Raw genomic sequence first — 22,247 nt, forward strand, 5'->3', positions numbered from 1 at the left:
ATGGTTTCAGAAAAACCTGGGGAGACTTTTATGACCTGATTCACAGTGAATTGAACAGGACCAGGAAACCATTGTATACAGGAATAGCAATATTATAAGGGTCATCAACTGTGGAAGATTTAACTACTCCAATCAAAACAGTGATCTAAGATAATTCCAAAGGACCCACGAGGAAAAATGATAAACTCTCCTCATAGAAAACTGATGAATTCTGAATGCAGATTGTAGCAAACTATTGTTTTTTACTTTATCTTTCTTTCTTTCTTTTTCCTTCCTTCCTTCCTTCCTTCCTCCCTTTCTTATTTTTCTGGTCTGTTTTTTTGGCAACATGGCTAATATGGAAACATATTTTTCATTACTTCACGTATATATATTCTATATAGAGAGATTACCAAAAAAACCAAAACAAAACCAAAACAAAGAACATGGAACATATAACTTATCATACTTATGTATAAGTGAACAATTTTTGAATTAACAAAAGAAATAAAGCAAAGCTAGATATAAAATGGATAATTTCAATTACATTAAACTAAAAAGGTTTTATACAAATAAAACAAGTGTAGTGAAATTAGAAGGAAAGAAGAAAATTGGGAAATGTTTTGGATAGTTTCTCAGATAAAGGTCTCATATCTCAAATATATAAAGAACTTTGTTAAATATATAAAAATATAGATCATCCAGTATTGAGACATGGTCAAAGGATATGAACAGACAGTTTTCCAATGAAGAAATCAAAACAATTTATAGTCATATGAAAAACACCATAAATGATAATTGATTAGAGAAATATGAATTAAAACAACCTTGAGATATCATGTTACAATCACCAGATTGACTAAAAATCATTGAAGGGAAAAGTGACAAATGTTGGAGGGGATATAGAAAAATTGGAACACTAATTCACTCTTGGTTGAATTGTAAACTGATCCAACCATTTTGGAGAGCAATCTGTATTCTACCCAAAAAGTTATTAAACTGTGAATATCCTTTGACCTAGAAATACCACTACTTGGTCTATTTCCAAAGATAATTAAGGGAAAAATATAAATACCTATATGTTCTAAAATGTTTATTAGAGCTCTCTTTGTAGTGGCAAAGAAAATGGAAATTGTGGGGATTTCCATTAACTGGCGAATGGAAGAACAAACTGTGGTATATGATTGTGTGGAATACTATTCTGTTATAAGAAATAATGAGCTCTGTGATCTCAGAAAAACATGAAGATACTTGTACAAATAATGAAAAGTGAAATGAACAGAAACAAGATAATTTTGTGAACAATAACAGAATTATTGTTTTAAAAACAATTTTGAACTAATCATTTTGACCATTATAAATACCAAAATTAACTAGAATGGACATAAAAAGGAAGATGTTATCTGCCATAAGCAAATTAGTGAGACATAGAATATCTTTTAGATCTATAGGTAAGGGAAGAAATTATGACTAACCAATATAGCAGATAGCATTATGTGAAGTAAAATAATCAATTTTGATTAAATTAAATTGAAAAGAGTTTGTACCAACAAAACCAATGCAGTGAAAATTAGAAGGAAAGAAGAAAACTAGGGGAAATATTTTACAGTGAGTTTCTCTGATAAAGGCATCATTTCTCAAATATATAGAGAAGTTTAATTTATAAGAATATAAGTCATTCCCTAGTTGATATATGGTTAAAGGATATGAATAAGCAGACTTTAGGTGGAGAACTCAAAGCTCTCTATAGTCACATGAAAAAATGTTCTAAATAACTATTGCTTAGAAAAATGCCAATAAAACATTGCTGAAGTACCAACTTCCACCTATCAGATTTTGGAACTATGCCCAAAGAGCTAGGAAAAATACGCATACCCTTTGACCCAGAAATACCACTGGGTATTAGGTCTGTAACCCAAAGAGTTGTTTTTATTTTTAAGAAAATGGGCCTATATGTACAAAAAATATTTATAACAGTCCTTTTTATGGTGGTAAAAAACTGGAAATTGAGGGAATGTCTATCACTTGGCAGATGGCAGAACAAGTCATGGCATATGATTATGATGGTATATTCTGGTTCTATAAGAATTGATGTGAAGGATGGTTTAAGAAAAAACCTGGAAAGGCTTATAAGAACTGATATAAAGTAAAGTGAACAGAGCCTAGATAATTGTACATGGTAACAGCAATATTGTACAATGATCAAGTGTGAATGATTTAGCTATTCTCAGTAATACAATGACCGAAGAAAATTTCAAAGGATTTATGTTGAAAAATTCTATGCACCTCCAGAAAAAGAATTGATGGACTCTGAATGTAGATTGAAGCAAGATTTTGTTAGCTTTATTTTACTTGGGTTTTTTTGTCTGTGTTATCTTTTGCAACATAGCTAATTTTGAAATATGGCTTGTAGAACTGCACATACGTAATATATGTCAAAGTGTTTGCCTTCTCAAAGAGGGGGGAGGCCTGGGAGGGAGGGAGCAAAATGGAACTATTTTTTTAAATGTTAAAAATTGGGTTTTTTGCAGGTAAATAGAAAAAATTTAATAAATGAATGTTAAAAACCTGTTGAGACCTTACATTAAGAAAAATTTAATTGGGGAGGTGGAGCCAAGATTATGGAGGAAAGATGGTAGAAGAAAGGCAGTGAGTTGCCTGAGCTCTCCCCAAGATCCCTCCAAATATCTTCAAATAATGCCATAAGACAATTCGTGGGGCAGCAGGACCCACAAAATGACAGGGTGAAATAATTTTCCAGGCAAAGACAATTTAGAAGGTCAGCAGGAAAGTTCTGTTGTACCAGGCTGATAGTGGAGTACACTCCAACATAGGTTGCACCAGCACAGACCCAGATGCAGTCCCAGAAAATAAGGAGCAGGTATCAGGAGCTTCTGAATCAGCAGCAGCAGCACGTGCTTCTTGAGCTCTTAGTCCACAGATGGTAAGAGGGTTGAACAGTTGGCCAGAAGATGATTATAAGGGTGTCTTTGCTAGCACAGAGGCAGGATTCTTGCTTTGCCCATACTTGGATACAAGTCACAGTCTTGGGTGGCAGTCCCAGGCCAAGGAGGAGCACAAGTATACCAAAACTTGCAGCAAAGTAGACTGGTATTATGATCAGAAAAGCAGGCCTGTGGTTGGCTGTTTCGGTTTTCAACAAGAGGCTTCTGGGAGGAAGAAGGAAGCATTGGGTCCTTTTGGATCCTGATTTCACCATGGCAGGTCAGATGATGGGGCCTCTTAGAAGTAGTTAGATTTTTACCTTTCTATCTGATCATTAGATCCTAATGTCCTTTTTTAATAATTTTTTTTATTGAATATAATTGTATTTTTCAAAATATATGTAAAAACAAATTTTAACATCAATTTTTAAAAAAATTGTCTTCCAACTTCTCTTCCTCTTCCATTCCCACCCCCCACCCACTAGAACTCAAGCATTTCACAATAAGTTATACATGAGTAGTCACGGAAAACTTTCCCACAATAGCTCGGTTGTGAAAAAAAAAAAAAAACAGTCAAAAAAACAAAACCCCAAAACTTCAGATTGAAGAATTGTCAAAGAGAAAAAAAAAAATTTAAATGTGTTTCCAGGGGCAGCTAGGTGGTGTAGTGGATAGAGCACCGGCCCTGGAACCAGGAGTTCCTGAGTTCAAATCCAGCCTCAGACACTCAACACTCACTAGTTGTGTGACCCTGGGCAAGTCACTTAAACCCAATTGCCTCAAAAAAAATGTGTTTCCATCTATTTTAAGATACTATCGGGATTCTGGGGGGCGGAGCTAAGATGGCGGAGGAGAGGCTGTGACTCCCACAAGCTCCAGATAAACCCGTCCATTCATGCCCAAATAATGCCGTAAAAATCAAAACCCAGAACAGCCTAATGCACATAAGAACAGAGTGAGACTATTTCTTCGCAAAAGAGGGCGATTCTGATCACCTACTGATCAGACTGAACAGCTCAGCATGCGGTCTGGACCCAGCCAGGGACAGTGCTTCCAACACGTCAGAGTCTTCAGCACCAGCAGCTTCTGAGGCTCCGATCACGGACTGGTGAGGGGGTTCGGAGGTAGGCCGGGGTGAAGTGGAGGCAGTATCTGCTGGAGTTGGGGCAAAGCGCCCTGGGTCTGAACCAGTGGGCTGAATCGAGTCGTGGTGGCCCAGTGGGGGAGGGGTAAAAGCACGCCAAGCTTCAGACCATAGAGAATCAGAGTTCAATCAGACTTCTGTTTCCGGGTCAAAGAGAAAGCGGCTGTGATTACTTACAAGCCAGGCAGGCTGAGAAGAAGCCCAATCACCCCCTGGGCCACGCTGTAGCTCGAACGTTGTGTCCGGGAAGCAGCGCTACACTTTAAGGAGTAAAAAGCCAAGAAACAGTAAGCCAGGATGAGTAGGCAGAGAAAGCAGAAGACCATTGAAAACTTCTTTGGGGGAAAGGTAGACCACAATACATCCTCAGAAGAAGAAGATAATAATAGGGTCAAAGCTCCAACATCCAAAGCTTCCAAGAAAAATATGAACTGGTCTCAGGCCATGGAAGCTCTCAAAAGGGACTTTGAAGAGAAAGTAGGAGAGATAGAACGAAGATGTAGAGAAAGAGAGGAAGGAATGGAAAGAGAAATGAGAGCAATGCAGGAGAGTCATGAGAAAAAAGTCAACAGTTTGAAAAGCCAAATGGAAAAGGAGATTAAAAAACTGTCTGCTGAAAATAATTGCCTAAGAATTAGGATTGAACAAATGGAAGCTAGTGAGCTTATGAGAAACCAAGACACAGTAAAGCAAATCCAATTGAATGAAAAAATAGAAGGCAATGTGAAATATCTCCTTGGAAAAACAGCTGACCTAGAAAATAAATCTAGGAGAGATAATTTGAAAATCATTGGACTACCTGAAAACCATGACCAAAACAAGAGCTTAGACACCATCCTCCAAGAGATTGTGAGGGAAAATTGCCCTGATATTCTTGAAGCAGAAGCTAAAATAGAAATAGAAAAAATCCACCGATCACCTCCTGAAAGAGATCCCAAAAGGAAAACCTCCAGGAATATTATAGCCAAATTCCAGAACTCCCAGGTCAAGGAGAAAATATTGCAAGCAGCTAGAAAAAAGGAATTTAAATACTGTGGAGCTCCAATAAGGATAAAGCAAGATCTAGCAGCTTCTACATTAAAGGACCGGAGGGCATGGAATATGATATTCCAGAGGGCAAAGGAACTGGGACTACAGCCAAAAATCACGTACCCAGCAAAACTAAGCATCCTCTTTCAGAGGCAAACATGGAACTTCAAGGAGAAAGAAGACTTTCAGGCATTTGTTATGAAAAGACCTGAACTGAATAGAAAATTTGACTTTCAAATACAACACCCCGGAGAAGCATAAAAAGATAAACAGGAAAAAGACTCCATGAGGGATATTAAAAGATCAAACTGTTAACATTCCTATATGGGAAGATAATACAGAGGACACAGGTCTGAACTGAATACGAAGGGAAGTTATGTTTTGTTCTTTGTGGGGTGTCTTATGTATGGGGCCGGATTTGGGCTTGGGGCCTCCTGGGTCCAGGGCTGGTGCATTGTCCACTGTGCCACCTAACTAACCCATAATGACATCCTTAAAATAGGGTTGAGGGTAGGAGAAATAGACTGGGGGAGGGGGAAGGGGAGAGATGATCTGGGGAGAGGTTATTCATATGAAGGAAACAAGAAAAAAGCTTATGGAGGGGAGGGGAAGAGGGGGAAGGAATTAGGGAGTGATTGAACCTTAATATCATCAGAATTGACTCAAAGAAGGACTAACATACATACTCAAGTGGGTATAGTAATATATTTTGCCCTGAGGGAGAGGAGGGAGATAAGGGGGGGGAGAGGAAGGAGGAAAGGGCAGATTCTGGGAGAGAGTAGTAAAAAGCAAAATACTTTCAAGGAAGGTGAAGACGTTCTGCATAACGGCACAAGTATGAAATATTGAATTGCTTGATTTCATAGGGAGGGTTGAGGAGAGAGGGAGGAAGAAAATTTGGAACATAGAATTAGCTCAAAGACCTTAAACTCATCAGAGTTGGCTCATGGAGGGAATAACATTCACACCCAGTTGGGAGGAGTAATCTATTTAACCTTACAGGAAAGTATGAGGGGAAGAGGATAAGGAAGGAAGGGTGGAAAAAAAGGGAGTGTAGAGTAGGGGAGGGGACAGTCAGAAGTAAAATACTTTTGAGGAGGAATAGTTTAAAAGAAGATGGAAAATAGAGTAAATATCATGGGAAGGGAATAGGATGGAGGGAAATAGTTATGATGACTTTGCTGGGCTAATACGAAGAAAATTCTTTGTCAAGTTTAAGGTACATTATTTAGGGTATGATGAACAGGATACTATTAGAAAACCCTGGAAAGACCTACATGAACTGAAGCAGAGTGAAATGCACTGTATACAAAATAACAACAATAGTGTAAAATGATCTGCTGGGAAGCATGTGGTTATTTTCAGCAAGGCAATGGTCCAATATAACCCTGAAGGACTATGAAAATGGCAACCCATCTACAGAGAAAGAAGTGATAGTATCTGAAATAGTTGGAAACACATTTTTTTTTTCTTTTCTCTTTTTTTTTTCTTTTTTGGTGAGGCAATTGGGGTTGGGTGACTTGCCTGGGGTCATGTGGCTGGTGGGTGTTGGGTGTGTGGGGCTGGATTTGGGTTCGGGTTCCAGGGCCGGTGCTCTGTCCGCTGCGCCACCTAGCTGCCCCTGGAAACACATTTTAAAAAAAAAATGTTTTTTCTCTTTGACAATTCCTCAGTCTGAAGTTTTGGGAGTTTTTTTGACTGTTTTTTTCTCACAACCTAGCTAATGTGGGAATGTTTTCCATGACTACTCATGTATAATTTATTTTGAAATACTTGAGTTCTAGTGGGTGGGGGTGGGAATAGAGGAGGAAGAGAAGTTGGAACAATTTTTTTTTTTAAATTGATGTTAAAATTTGTTTTTACATATATTTTGGAAAATAAAATTCTATTCTAAAAAAAAAAAAAAGATACTATCACTTCTTTCTCTGTAGATGGGTTGCCATTTTCATAAGTCCTTCAGGGTTATATTGGATCATTGCCTTGCTGAAAATAACCGCATGCATCCCAGCAGATCATCTTACACTATTGCTGTTATTTTGTATATAGTGCATTTCACTCTGCTTCAGTTCATGTAGGTCTTTCCAGGTTTTTCTGATAGTATCCTGTTCATCATAACCTAAATAAAGTACCTTAAACTTGACAAAGAATTTTCTTCATATTAGTCCAGCAAAGTAGGTACCATACAATTTGCCATTATATTCCATCATCATAACTATTTTCCTCCATCCTATTCCCTTCCCATTATTTTTACTCTATTTTCCATCTTCTTTTAAACTATTCCTCCTCAAAAGTGTTTTACTTCTGACTGTCCCCTCCCCTACTCTGCACTCCCTTTTTTTGACCCTTCCATCCTTATCCTCTTCCCCTCATACTTTCCTGTAGGGTTAAATAGATTAATCCTCCCATCTGGGTGTGAATGTTATTCCCTCCATGAGCCAACTCTGATGAGTTTAAGGTCTTTGAGCTAATTCTGTGTTCCAAATTTTCTTCCTCCCTCTCTCCTCAACCCTCCCTATGAAATCAAGCAATTCACTATGTCATACTTGTGCAGTTATGCAGAACATCTTTACCTTCCTCAAAAGTATTATGCTTTTTACTTCTCTTTTCCCCAATCTGCCCTTCCCTGCTTCCCCTCTTCTCCCACCCCCCCTTTTATCTCCCTCCCCTCCCTCAGAGCAAAAATATATTACTATAAGGGGCAGCTAGATGGCGCAGTGGATAGAGCACCAGCCCTGGAGTCAGGAGTACTTGAGTTCAAATCCGGCCACAGACACTTAACACTTACTAGCTGTGTGACTCTGGGCAAGTAACTTAACCCCAATTGCCTCACTAAAAAAAAAAACAAAACAAAACAAAACAAAAACAAAACAAAAACAAACAAAAAAAAACAAAAAAATATATATTACTATACCAACTTAAGTATGTATGTTAGTCCTTCTTTGAGTCAATTCTGATGATATTAAGGGTTCACTCACTCCCCAAATCCTTCCCCCTCTTCCCCTCCCCTCCATAAGCTTTTTTCTTGTTTCCTTCATGTGAACAACCTCTCCCCAGACTATCTCTCCCCTTCCCCCTCCCCCAGTCTATTTCTCCTACACCTCAACCCTATTTTAAAGATGTCATTATGGGTTAGTTAGGTGGCACAGTGGACAATGCACCAGCCCTGGACCCAGGAGGCCCGAAGCCCAAATCTGGCCCCAGACATAAGACTCCCCACAAAGAACAAAACATAAATGCTTTACAGATATCATCTGTTCATATTCAGTTCAGACCTGTGTCCTCTGTTAATTCCTTACTGAGATATTTCTTATGAGTTCAAAGTATTATCTTCCCATCTAGGAATATAAACAGTTTGATCTTTTAATATCCCTCATGCAGTCTTTTTCCAGTTTATCTTTTTATGCTTCTGCAGGGTCTTATATTTGAAAGTCAAATTTTCTATTCAGTTCAGGTCTTTTCATAACAAATACCTGGAAGTCTTCTTTCTCATTGAAATTCCATGTTTTCCTCTGAAAGATGATGCTTAGTTTTGCTGGGTACGTGATTTTTGGCTGTAGTTCCAGTTCCTTTGCCCTCTGGAATATCATATTCCATGCCCTCCAGTCCTTTAATGTAGAAGCTGCTAGATTTTGCTTTATCTTTATTGGAGCTCCACAGTATTTGAATTCCTTTTTTCTAGCAGCTTGCAAGACCTGGGAGTTCTGGAATTTGGCTATAATATTCCTGGAGGTTTTCCTTTTGGGATCTCTTTCAGGAGGTGATCAGTGGATTCTTTCAATTTCTATGTTAGCTTCTGCTTCTAGAATATCTTCCCTCACAATCTCTTCAAGGATGGTGTCTAAGCTCTTGTTTTGGTCATGGTTTTCAGGTAGTCCAATGATTTTCAAATTATCTCTCCTAGATTTATTTTCCAGGTCAGCTGTTTTTCCAAGAAGATATTTCACATTGCCCTCTATTTTTTCATTCAATTAGATTTCCTTTACTGTGTCTTGGTTTCTCATAAGGTCACTAGCTTCCATTTGTTCAATCCTAATTCTTAGGCAATTATTTTCAGCAGACAGTTTTTTAATTTCCTTTTCCATTTGGCTTTTCAAACTGTTGACTTTTTTCTCATGACTCTCCTGCATTGTTCTCATGCCTCTTTCCATTCCTTCCTCTCTTTCTCCACATCTTCGTTCTATCTCTCCTACTTTCTCTTCAAAGTCCCTTTTGAGAGCTTCCATGGCCTGAGACCAGTTAATATTTTTCTAGGAAGCTTTGGATGTTGGAGCTTTGACCTTGTTATTATCTTCTTCTTCTGAGGATGTACTGTGGTCTACCTTTCCCCCAAAGAAGTTTTCAATGGTCTTCTGCTTTCTCTGCCTACCCGTCCTGGCTTACTATTTCTTGGCTTTTTACTCCTTCTTAAAGTGTAGTGCTGCTTCCAGGACACACTGTTCATGCTGCAGCATGGCCCAGGGGTTGATTGGACTTCTACTAATGCTCTTTAATAAATATTTAAAAGTCTAAACTCTTGCTAAAGCTCAGAATTTATTGGCAACGAATCATTAGATATTTTATACAGTATAGCTGGATATCAACCTTACAGTGACAAGGAAGATCAAAATATACCCTCAGAAGAAGATAGCAAAGGCAAAGCTCCTACATCCAATGCTTTCAAGAAAAATATGAATTAGTTCCAGGCCATAGAAGTTCTCACAAGAACTTTGAAAATAAAGAAAGATAGGGAGAGGAAAAAAATGGAATGAAAAATGAGCATGATGCAAGAAAATCATGAAAAAAAGTCAAATGCTTGGTAAAGGAGACACACACACACACACACACTCACACACACAGACATAAAAAGTGCTGAAGAAAATAACACCTTAAAAACAGAATAGGCCAAATAGTAGAGAGGTACAAAAAGCTAATGAGGAAAAAAAAATGCCTTGAAAAGCCAAACTGGCCAAATGGAAAAGGAGGTACAAAACCTCTCTGAAGGGACTAACTCCTTAAAAATTAGGATTGAGCAATTGGATGTAAATGATTTTTTGAGAAATCAAGAAACAATAAAGCAAAACCAAAAGAATAAAAAATAGAAGGCAATGTGTAATATCTCATTGGGAAAACAAGTGACCTGGAAAATAGATCCAGGAGAGATAATTTGAAAATTATTGGACTACCTAAAAGCCATAATAAAAAAAAAGCCTAGATATCATCTTCCAAGAAATTGACAGGGAAAATTACTCTGATATTCTAGACCCAAAAGGTAAAATAAAAATAGAAAGAATCCACCAATCACCTCCTGAAAGAGATTTCTAAATGAAAACTCCCAGGAATATTATAGACAAATTCCAGAGCTCCCACATGAAGGAGCAAATATTGCAAGTAGCCAGAAAAAAAAACGCAGTTCATATATTGTAGAATCACAGTCAGGATAACATAATATTTAGCAGTTTCTACATTAAAGGATTTGAGGGCTTAGAATATCCTATTTTGGAGGGCAAAGGAATTGGGATTAAACCAAGAATCACCTACCTAGCAAAAGTAACTATAATCCTTCAGGGGGAAAATGGGAATTCAATCAAAGAGATGACTTTCTGGCATGCTTGACAAAAAGAACTGAGATGAATAGAAAATTTAATTTCAAATACAAGATGCAAAGAAGTATAAAAAGGTAAATAGGAAAAAAATCATAAGAGATATTAAAAGGTTAAACTATATTCCTACAGGAGAAGAGGATAATTGTAAATTATAAGAACTTTCTCATTATTAGGGCAGTTGGATGGGGTATATTTAGACAGAGGGCACAGGTGTGAGTTGAATATGAAGGTATGCTATCTTCTTAAAAAAATAAAATTACGGGGTGAGAGAGGAATGCACTGGGAGAAAAGGAAAGGGAGAGGTGGAATGGGGTAAAGTAGCTCACAAAAGAAGCTTAGCTTATACAATGGAGGGATAGATGGGAGATGTGAGGGAGGAGGGAGTGAACCTTCTTCTATCATAATTAGCTCAAGGAGGGAATAACATATGCACTCAATTGGATATAGAAATCTATCTTACCCTGATGGAAAGTAGGAGGGGTGGGGTTTGATGGAAGAGAGAGCAGATTGGGGTAGGGGCCAGTCAGAAGCAAAACACTTTTGAGGAAGGACATGGTGAAAAGAGATAGAGAAGAGAGTAAATGTCATGGGGAGGGAAAAGAATGGCAGGAAATACAATTAGCAATAGTAAGTGTGAAAAATATTTGAAGCAAGTTTGACTGATAAAGGCCTCATTTCTCAAACATATAGAGAATTGAGTGAAATTTATTAAAATAAAAGCCATTCCCCAATTGGTAAATATCAAAAGATGTATACAGTTTTCAGATGAAATAATCAAGGCTATTGTCTTCTGGAAAAAATGCTCTAAGTCACTATTGATTAGAAAGACGCAAATCAAAACAATTCCGGGGTCCTATTTCATACCTATTGGATTTGATAATAGGAAAGCAAAGGACAATGACAAATATTATAGGGGATACGGCAAAAATGAGACATTAATGCATTGTTGATGATGTAAACTGATTCAAACATTCTGCAGAAAAATTTGGAACTATGGCCAAAGGGATACAAAACCATGCCTACTCTTTGACCTAGTAATACCACTACTAGGTTAGTATCCAAAAAGAAATAAAAAACAAAACATTAAAGGACCTATATGTACAAAAATATTTATGGCAATTCTTTTCTGGTGTAAAGAACTTGAAATTGAGGGGATGTCCATGAATTGGGGAATGGCTGAACAAATTGTGTGATGTCATTATGATGGCACACTATTGTGCTATAAGAAATGATGAGCAGGATGCTCTCAGAAAAACCTGGAAAGACTTGAGCTGATGCAAAGTGAAATGTACTATATGCAAAGTGACAGCAATATTTTTTGTTATTGACCAGCTGATCAACTGTGATCAAGATGATCAGCTATGAATGACTTTGCTACTCTCAGAAATACAATGATCCAAGACAACTCTGAAGGACTTACAAAGAAAAATGCAGCCCATCCCCAGAGAAAGAAATGATGGTGTCTGAATACAGATAGAAACAATTTTTTTTAGTTTATTCTTCTTGAGGTTTTTTGTCTGTTTTCCTTCACAACCTGACTAATATGGAAATGTTTTGCATGACTACATATGTATAACTTTTATTGAGTAGCTTGCCTTCTTAGGGGAGGGGGAAGGGAGGAAAGAAGAGAATTTTGAGCACAAAGTTTTAAAAATTGATGTTAAAATTGTTTCTGTATGTAATTGGAGAAAATAAAATTCTAAATAAATTTTAAAAATAATTTAATTTCCAAAAATAATAGAGTGCTAATACTACTGTACTTTGTTCTGGTCAGGCCATATATGCCTACAATTTAGGAAAGGCAAGAAAAGCTGGAGAATGTACAGAAGGGGGAACTCATAATGGTCAAGGAATTCGTCAGTGCCACGTGGGAATCATTTGAAGTAACTGGGGAAGTTATCCTGAAAATGGCTAGGTAGAAGATGGTATCTATCTTCAAGTCTATGAAGGGTTATCATGTGGAAAGATGTGTGGGGTTGCTCTTGTTTGGCTCCTGAATACTAAAACAAGAGCATGGATCAAAGTTAAAATAAGACACATTTATAGTTATTTAGAATTGATAGATGAAAAAAATTCATTCCTAAAGTGAAATGCAATACCCTGAGAAGTATTGGATTTCCCCTAACTGGAAGTGTTTAAGAAAAGGCTTGATGATTCTTGTCAGGTAAGTTGCAAAAGGAATTCATTTTCTGGTTTGGAGGTTGAATTAGATGTCCTTAGAGGTCCTTTCCAACTTGGAGATTCTATCATTCTACAAGAAAGGAAAATATAATTAAGGGGAGCAACCATACACTGAAGACTATGATCAGAATCTTAAAGAGTCCCTGCCCTATCCTAAGTAAACTCTGAGGATGTCAGACAACCAGACTGTGTATAGAACATATATAGAACATATATTCTCATGAGGAGGGGAAAGTTTGACTGTGTACATGATTCTGACTATTCACTTTTTTTTTTCTTTTGTTTTTGCAGGGAAATGAGGGTTAAGTGACCTACCCAGGGTCACACAGACAGTAAGTCTCAAGTGTCTGAGCCAGCTTTGAACTCAGGTTGTCCTGAATCCAGGACCTGTGTTTTATCCACTGTGCCACCTAGCTATCCCCTGACTATTCACTTTTTTTTTTTTTCAGGACAATGAGGGGTAAGTGACTTGCCCAGGATCACACAGCTAGTTAAGTGTCAAGTGTCTGAGGTTGGATTTGAACTCAGGTCCTCCTGAATCCAAGCCAGTGCTTTATCCACTGCACCACTTAGCTGCCCCCTGACTATTCACTTTTTAACAGGATTGGGGTAATAGGCTGTGGAGGCCAAAAGCAACAGGTAGTTTAGTTGTTTCACTAATTTAATCAGTTGTTTGGTTTTTTTGTGTGTGTTTTGTTTTGTTTTTTTAGTGAGGCGATTGGGGTTAAGTGACTTGCCCAGGGTCACACAGCTAGTAAGTGTTAAGTGTCTGAGACCGGATTTGAACTCGGGTCCTCCTGACCCCAGGGCCGGTGCTCTATCCACTGCGCCACCTAGCTGCCCCAATTTAATCAGTTTTTTCAAGATATTTTCTTTAATCATAAGAGGCAAGCCAGTATATCCATGTAGAGTCCCACTACTAAAAAATTATAAGCTATGTGACCTTGGGTCAAATTAGGGGAAACTGGGTGGTACAGTGAATAGAGTGCTGGGTTCAAGCACAGAGTTCAAATCTGATCTCAGATACTTCCAAATAGTGTCACCTGGGACAAGTCACTTAACTTCTGTTTGCCTAAGTTTCCTCATCTGTAAAATTAGCTAGAGAAAGAAATAGCAAACCATTATAGTATCTTTGCCAACAAAATCTCATCTGGGGTCACAAAGAGTTGTAAATGACTGAATTGACTGATGAGCATAGTTTCAAACCCAATGATCCTTCTATACTTGTTTTTTTTTTTCTAAATATACACAATTGTTATATTAATTGAATAAAATAATGAATGTGGAAACAATTTGTAAAACTACAAAATACTCTACAAACATAATGGATTATTCTCCTTGATAATTTTATTCTCATTTTGATTCCATATAATTTCTCTTTTCAAACCCCTATCCTTGCCTGAAACCTTGCTAAGTGAACTATGAGATGCCTTATATAGTTATCTTAAGTCATATCAAGTAAAAATAGTACTTCCAACTTTATTTCAACTATTGTCCCAGTAGTAACTAATGATATATACTTTAAAGGAAAAAAAATATTGACTCCTACAATGTCCTACTTAGGTAATACTTCTTAACGAAGATATTATATCATGGTCTCAGGGCATGAATCTGAATACCTGTAGTTTAGTATAATAGCATCATATTCTCTTTTATATGATTAACTTTTTTAAAAAATCATGATAAACTATTTACATGAATAATACCCTGCAGTGATGAATTCCTGTGCTAATTATGCATGGTTTGAAATCATGCTTAATGTTATTTTAGAGTGCTTCAGAAGAACAAAATGTACTTTGCTTTGTCTTAGTAGTTAAGCAGAATGGTTAACTATATAAATGACACACCCATAACATTTATTTTAACTTTCTGACCTTATAAAATGAGCAACTATCCACTTTTAAATATATAATTACTTCATGACTCCTTCCTTAATCCTCCAATCATTGTGGTTGCTGTACTGAAGACTTTTCTTAATTCTGTGATGTCCTATCGACAGTTCTGCTAGAGAAACAGTTTCTAAATCCAAGTGAGGACATACTCATTTGTGGAATGTTATCTCAGTTTTCTTCTCAAACCCTTGCAATACAACCACCCAACTCTGCTTTTCTGCTTTTGCATGCTTCTCTCTCTCTCTCTCTCTCTCTCTCTCTCTCTCTCTCTCTCTCTCTCTCTCTCTCTCTCTCTCTCACACACACACACACACACACACACACACACACACACACACACACACACACACACTATCCTTTCCTCCCTTCGTACCTTCCTCCTCCTTTTTCCTTCCTTGCTGATTTTTACTTTTAGTAGATATTTTCATTACATTCTGTTTCCTAGTGACTCAGCACTAAATATGTAAAATCCTGGGATGTTTGGGTGGTTATCTCTACAGTGTTCACTCCAGAAATATTTCCAACTATGTATGTTCCTCTTTAAGAAACAATTCTATTGGGCAGCTAGATGGCACAGTGGATAGACCACCAGCCCTAGAGTCAGGAGTACCTGAGTTCAAATCCAGCCTCTGACACTTAATACTTAACTAGCTGTGTGACCCTGGGCAAGTCACCTAACCCCAATTGCCTCACAAAAAAAAAAGAGAAGAAACAATTCTATTTTTCTGAACAGTTGCAGCAACCAAAGCATATATTCCTTATATGTGCAAGTATGAAGTATGGTTAATATATAAAATGGCATACACACTTAAATTTATCAATTTTTGTATATTCACAATCACACTATTTCATATGATATAATATTTTAGCACAAGTGGGTTTTGTAATGTAGTATTTACCCTTCTTGCTCTGCTAAGATGCTGTATGGTGCAAAACTAACTGCTGCCTCTTTTTCCTAAGTAGGAAGAAAATGTAGTCATCCAATTTACAAAATTCACTCCAACATTGAAACATTGCCTGTTTTTTTAAATTCATTTTCATAGACTGATGCCTTCTGAGTTCCTTTCTTTCATTTAGGCCTAGAAGCAAGTTTCCTCAAGAAAATCTGTTATGATATTTCTGAATGAGCCAGGAGTCTTCTCCAAAAAACACTATCTATTCCTTTTTCAAGGCTACAAATGCTTTTCTTCTGTAGGGCAATGAGGGTTAAGTGACTTGCCCAGGGTCACACAGCTAGTAAGTGTCAGGTGTCTGAGGCCAGATTTGAACTCAGGTCCTCCTGAATCCAGGGCTGGTGCTTTATCCACTGTGCTACTTAACTGTCCCTACAAACACTTTTTAAAGGAATTTGTTGCATAGCCAAACATTGAAACGAAAGGAAATGATGGAGATCCCTTTAGCATTGAGAAATTATGAATTAGAAATTCAAATAGATCAACACATGAATTAAACTTCCTAAATTTACTGTACATTTTGATCAATGTACCTGGTCACCTTTTTTTTTTCAAACAAAACACAACAAAACATTGGTTCCATTTAGCACATAATTGCTTTAAATGGGTCCTACCCATCCAATATGCTCAAAAACTTTGAACTACTATTTTCTTTGTAACCTACTATAGTGGAGAACAGGACAGATTTGGAATCAAAGGCATCAAATTTAAATTTGTGCCCTGCTACTCACTAAGTAACCATAAGGTGAGTCACTTCCCCACTTGGGCTTCCATTTACCTCATTTATAAAATGAAGGAATTAACTTTTTGCTTTTATAAAAGGAAGACTAGGGCACCTTTGAGGTCCCTTTGAGTTATAAGTCAATTATTTTCTGATCAATCTTAGCTTAATCACAACAATCTTTTGAAACTCTGAGTCTGAATAATCCAAATCAGCAAACTCAAATTAAAGTACCTACTTTGTTCTAGGCCCCAGGTATAAAAAGATTAAATCAGGCATAGTCCCTGTCCTCAAGATGGTATCCCAATAGTAGGAAAGATAAGATCCATATTTTAATAATAGCACCAAAAACATTCCAATAATTTTTAAACAATATTTTAAGGTTTGCGTAGGTTAAATCAATTGAGCATCAGGACACAATGGAAAATAAATGGTGATGAGAGGCAGAAGGAAAGAAGGAAGAAAAAGGGAAGGAAGGAAGGAAGGAAGGAAGGAAGGAAGGAAGGAAGGAAAGAAGGGAAGAAGGAAGGAAGGAAGGGAAGAAGGAAGGAAGGAAGGAAGGAAGGAAGGAAGGAAGGAAGGAAGGAAGGAAGGAAGGGAGGGAGGGAGGGAGGGAGGGAGGGAGGGAGGGAGGGAGGGAGGGAGGGAGGAAGGAAGGAAGGAAGGAAGGAAGGGAGGGAGGGAGGGAGGGAGGGAGGAAGGAAGGAAGGAAGGAAGGAAGGAAGGAAGGAAGGAAGGGAAGAAGGGAAGAAGGAAGGAAGGAAGGAAGGAAGGAAGGAAGGAAGGAAGGAAGGAAGGAAGGAAGGAAGGAAGGAAGGAAGGAAGGAAGGAAGGGAGGGAGGGAGGGAGGGAGGGAGGGAGGAAGGGAGGGAGGGAGGGAGGGAGGAAGGAAGGAAGGAAGGAAGGAAGGAAGGAAGGAAGTAAGGAAGGAAGGAAGGAAGGAAGGAAGGAAGGAAGGAAGGGAAGAAGGAAGGAAGGAAGGAAGGAAGGAAGGAAGGAAGGAAGGAAGGAAGGAAGGAAGGAAGGAAGGAAGGAAGGAAGGAAGGAAGGAAGGAAAGAAGGAAGGAAAGAAGGAAGGAAAGAAGGAAGGAAGGAAGGAGGGCTGCTAGGTTACACGGAGGATAGAGTGCTGGGCCTCAAGTCAGGAAGACTTATCTTCCTCAATTCAAATCTGGCCTGAGACATTTACTAGTTATGTGACCCTGAGCCAATCACTTAACCCTGTTTGTCTCAGTTTTCTTAGCTGTAAAATGAGGTGAAGAAGGAAATAGCAAATGACTCCAGTATCTTTGCCACGAAAACCCAAATGGGTTCATGAAGAGTTGGTCATGACTATAGCAATTCAACAACAAAAACAAAAACATATCGACATATAGATTTATGACTTTTTTATGCATAAGTGATAATTAAACCATCAAAGTAAAGAAATTCATAAGGAAGAAAACATCAAAACAAGAATATATATGAGAACCAAGGTTTGCTAAACACCTTCATTTAGGGAGTAGATGGAGGAGAACAGCCACCAGCACAGGAATTGAAGAGGAGAATAGTGAGTTCGTAATAAAGAGGGAAAAGTCAAAGAGGATAAGACCTGAAAAAAGTACAGTTAGATTTAATGAGTGATCCTGGGCAGAATAGTTTCATTTGAATGGTGAGGAAAGAAATTGATTAGCAAAGATCTGAAGAATAATGGTTGGCTAGAAAGTAGAGGCAGTGATAACAGAATACTCTTTTTAGAAATTTTGAAGTGAAAGGAAGGTGAGAAATTGAATTTGAGCTGATAGAATGATCAGGCAGATGCTTTCACAATTTTTTTTTTTGGTGAGGCAATTGGGGTTATGCGACTTGCCCAGGGTCACACAGCTAGTAAGTGTCTGAGGCTGGATTTGAACTCAGGTCTTCCTGAATCCAGGGCTGGTGCTTTATCCACTGTGCTACTTAACTGTCCCTACAAACACTTTTTAAAGGAATTTGTTGCATAGCCAAACATTGAAACGAAAGGAAATGATGGAGATCCCTTTAGCATTGAGAAATTATGAATTAGAAATTCAAATAGATCAACACATGAATTAAACTTCCTAAATTTACTGTACATTTTGATCAATGTACCTGGTCACCTTTTTTTTTTCAAACAAAACACAACAAAACATTGGTTCCATTTAGCACATAATTGCTTTAAATGGGTCCTACCCATCCAATATGCTCAAAAACTTTGAACTACTATTTTCTTTGTAACCTACTATAGTGGAGAACAGGACAGATTTGGAATCAAAGGCATCAAATTTAAATTTGTGCCCTGCTACTCACTAAGTAACCATAAGGTGAGTCACTTCCCCACTTGGGCTTCCATTTACCTCATTTATAAAATGAAGGAATTAACTTTTTGCTTTTATAAAAGGAAGACTAGGGCACCTTTGAGGTCCCTTTGAGTTATAAGTCAATTATTTTCTGATCAATCTTAGCTTAATCACAACAATCTTTTGAAACTCTGAGTCTGAATAATCCAAATCAGCAAACTCAAATTAAAGTACCTACTTTGTTCTAGGCCCCAGGTATAAAAAGATTAAATCAGGCATAGTCCCTGTCCTCAAGATGGTATCCCAATAGTAGGAAAGATAAGATCCATATTTTAATAATAGCACCAAAAACATTCCAATAATTTTTAAACAATATTTTAAGGTTTGCGTAGGTTAAATCAATTGAGCATCAGGACACAATGGAAAATAAATGGTGATGAGAGGCAGAAGGAAAGAAGGAAGAAAAAGGGAAGGAAGGAAGGAAGGAAGGAAGGAAGGAAGGAAGGAAGGAAGGAAGGAAGGAAGGAAAGAAGGGAAGAAGGAAGGAAGGAAGGGAAGAAGGAAGGAAGGAAGGAAGGAAGGAAGGAAGGAAGGAAGGAAGGAAGGAAGGAAGGAAGGAAGGAAGGAAGGAAGGAAGGAAGGGAGGGAGGGAGGGAGGGAGGGAGGGAGGAAGGAAGGGAGGGAGGGAGGGAGGGAGGGAGGGAGGGAGGAAGGAAGGAAGGAAGGAAGGAAGGAAGGAAGGGAGGGAGGGAGGGAGGGAGGGAGGAAGGAAGGAAGGAAGGAAGGAAGGAAGGAAGGAAGGAAGGAAGGGAAGAAGGGAAGAAGGAAGGAAGGAAGGAAGGAAGGAAGGAAGGAAGGAAGGAAGGAAGGAAGGAAGGAAGGAAGGAAGGAAGGAAGGGAGGGAGGGAGGGAGGGAGGGAGGGAGGGAGGAAGGAAGGAAGGAAGGAAGGAAGGAAGGAAGGAAGGAAGGAAGGAAGGAAGGAAGGAAGGAAGGGAAGAAGGAAGGAAGGAAGGAAGGAAGGAAGGAAGGAAGGAAGGAAGGAAGGAAGGAAGGAAGGAAGGAAGGAAGGAAGGAAGGAAGGAAGGAAGGAAAGAAGGAAGGAAAGAAGGAAGGAAAGAAGGAAGGAAGGAAGGAGGGCTGCTAGGTTACACGGAGGATAGAGTGCTGGGCCTCAAGTCAGGAAGACTTATCTTCCTCAATTCAAATCTGGCCTGAGACATTTACTAGTTATGTGACCCTGAGCCAATCACTTAACCCTGTTTGTCTCAGTTTTCTTAGCTGTAAAATGAGGTGAAGAAGGAAATAGCAAATGACTCCAGTATCTTTGCCACGAAAACCCAAATGGGTTCATGAAGAGTTGGTCATGACTATAGCAATTCAACAACAAAAACAAAAACATATCGACATATAGATTTATGACTTTTTTATGCATAAGTGATAATTAAACCATCAAAGTAAAGAAATTCATAAGGAAGAAAACATCAAAACAAGAATATATATGAGAACCAAGGTTTGCTAAACACCTTCATTTAGGGAGTAGATGGAGGAGAACAGCCACCAGCACAGGAATTGAAGAGGAGAATAGTGAGTTCGTAATAAAGAGGGAAAAGTCAAAGAGGATAAGACCTGAAAAAAGTACAGTTAGATTTAATGAGTGATCCTGGGCAGAATAGTTTCATTTGAATGGTGAGGAAAGAAATTGATTAGCAAAGATCTGAAGAATAATGGTTGGCTAGAAAGTAGAGGCAGTGATAACAGAATACTCTTTTTAGAAATTTTGAAGTGAAAGGAAGGTGAGAAATTGAATTTGAGCTGATAGAATGATCAGGCAGATGCTTTCACAATTTTTTTTTTTGGTGAGGCAATTGGGGTTATGCGACTTGCCCAGGGTCACACAGCTAGTAAGTGTCTGAGGCTGGATTTGAACTCAGGTCTTCCTGAATCCAGGGCCAGTGCTTTATCCACTGCACCACCTAGCTGCCCCTGCTTTTACAATTTTTAATAGAGAGATGAACATTTCTGTAAGCTACAGAGAACATTCCAATAAAGTGGGAAATTTGAATATGTGAGAGAATTTATAATTGTTAACAACAAAAATTGTGAGAATACATCATTATCAAATAATATCAATTTCAAAGGAGGAGAGATTGTTGAGACTAGAGTTTAGCTGAAAAAGATCTATAGGGTTTACAAGCCTCAAGTTCAAGAAAAGTCAATGGCATGATATTTCAATCGTATAAACTAATGTTGCCTAAGAGAGTTTGTATAGTACAATAGAGTTGATAGTTCTTCCGTACCTTGGTCTAGGCGAGCCACAGCTAAAATATTGCATTTAGTTTGGGTGCCTATGGCCCTGTAAATTTCTTTCAACTTTCAAATTCCATCGTTCTAAAGGATGGTGGCAGAGAAGAAGTCTGGAAGCACTAAACAAGAAGCAAGGAGTATACTTTCCTATGAGTCATTGGAGTGGAAAAAAGCACTACCAGCATTGGAAACGGTTACCAGAGACATGGTGTCTGCAAGGGAATATCAAATGTTCATTCATGCAAGGGGGTGGGGGGAAAGAAGAATTTAATTAAGAGATTTAGGAGGAGAGCCACCATTGTTGTTAGTTACCATTAGTAGGTTAGAGCCTCCCATCTCAACTTTTAAATTTTGATTTCTATTTCTTGATTTCATTCTATATCTCATTTTCAATATGATACATATTGAATTAGTTAAGATATCTTATTGCTTGATTTACAGATGAAGGATTCATGTGCCTTGTGTGTTTTTTAAATTATTGGAGCTTGGCTGTACTTTATAAAATTATTCTTATAAATTGATGACTATTTATATAATAATTGCTATTGCACCCATTTTTGCCATAATCATTTATTATTCATTAATATTAAATATTAGTAAAATATGGACCATGTGGCATTTAACACAAGCAGGAGGAAATCCGCAGTACCATGTTGTCCTTGAGAGAAAGAGAACATGGTCTCAAGAAGAATTCAGAAGTCCTAAATTACCTACTCTGTCCTACAAGGAGAGCTCTTCCAAGCCAAGAGTGTGGGCCAAGATGGTTTCAGCCACATGGTCTCAGTTTTTTTCCTCTTTTGGTAGAGGTGGGTCACTATACACTAATCAAAAGTAATTGGCTAGCATTATTAGCATTAGCTAGCATTATTAAATTCCATTGGTTGACATGACTTCAGGGAGGGCCGTATTAAAATGATCTCTACAGATGACATTAAGGGGAAGTATCCAAAGTATCCAAAAGACTACCCTCTCAATTGCTCAAGGGAAAGTGCAATATCTAGATGTGGGATAAGCCCCTCAGTTCAGTGAACTAGACAAAAGAATCTCTCTCCGTTCCTTGGGCTCACCATAAACCGGATTAAAACTTCCTCCTAAGAATTTTACCTTTGTGAAGTGAGGGGGAGAGAAAGTCAACTAAAACTGGGCCCCTGGGTATCCCCAATAAATCCATTTTAATTATTTTCTCACATTTGTTTTTATGTAAAAGCTAGCAGTTCAT

This window comes from Dromiciops gliroides, chromosome 1 (genome assembly GCF_019393635.1).
Source record: "Dromiciops gliroides isolate mDroGli1 chromosome 1, mDroGli1.pri, whole genome shotgun sequence".
NCBI classification, from domain to species: domain Eukaryota; kingdom Metazoa; phylum Chordata; class Mammalia; order Microbiotheria; family Microbiotheriidae; genus Dromiciops; species Dromiciops gliroides.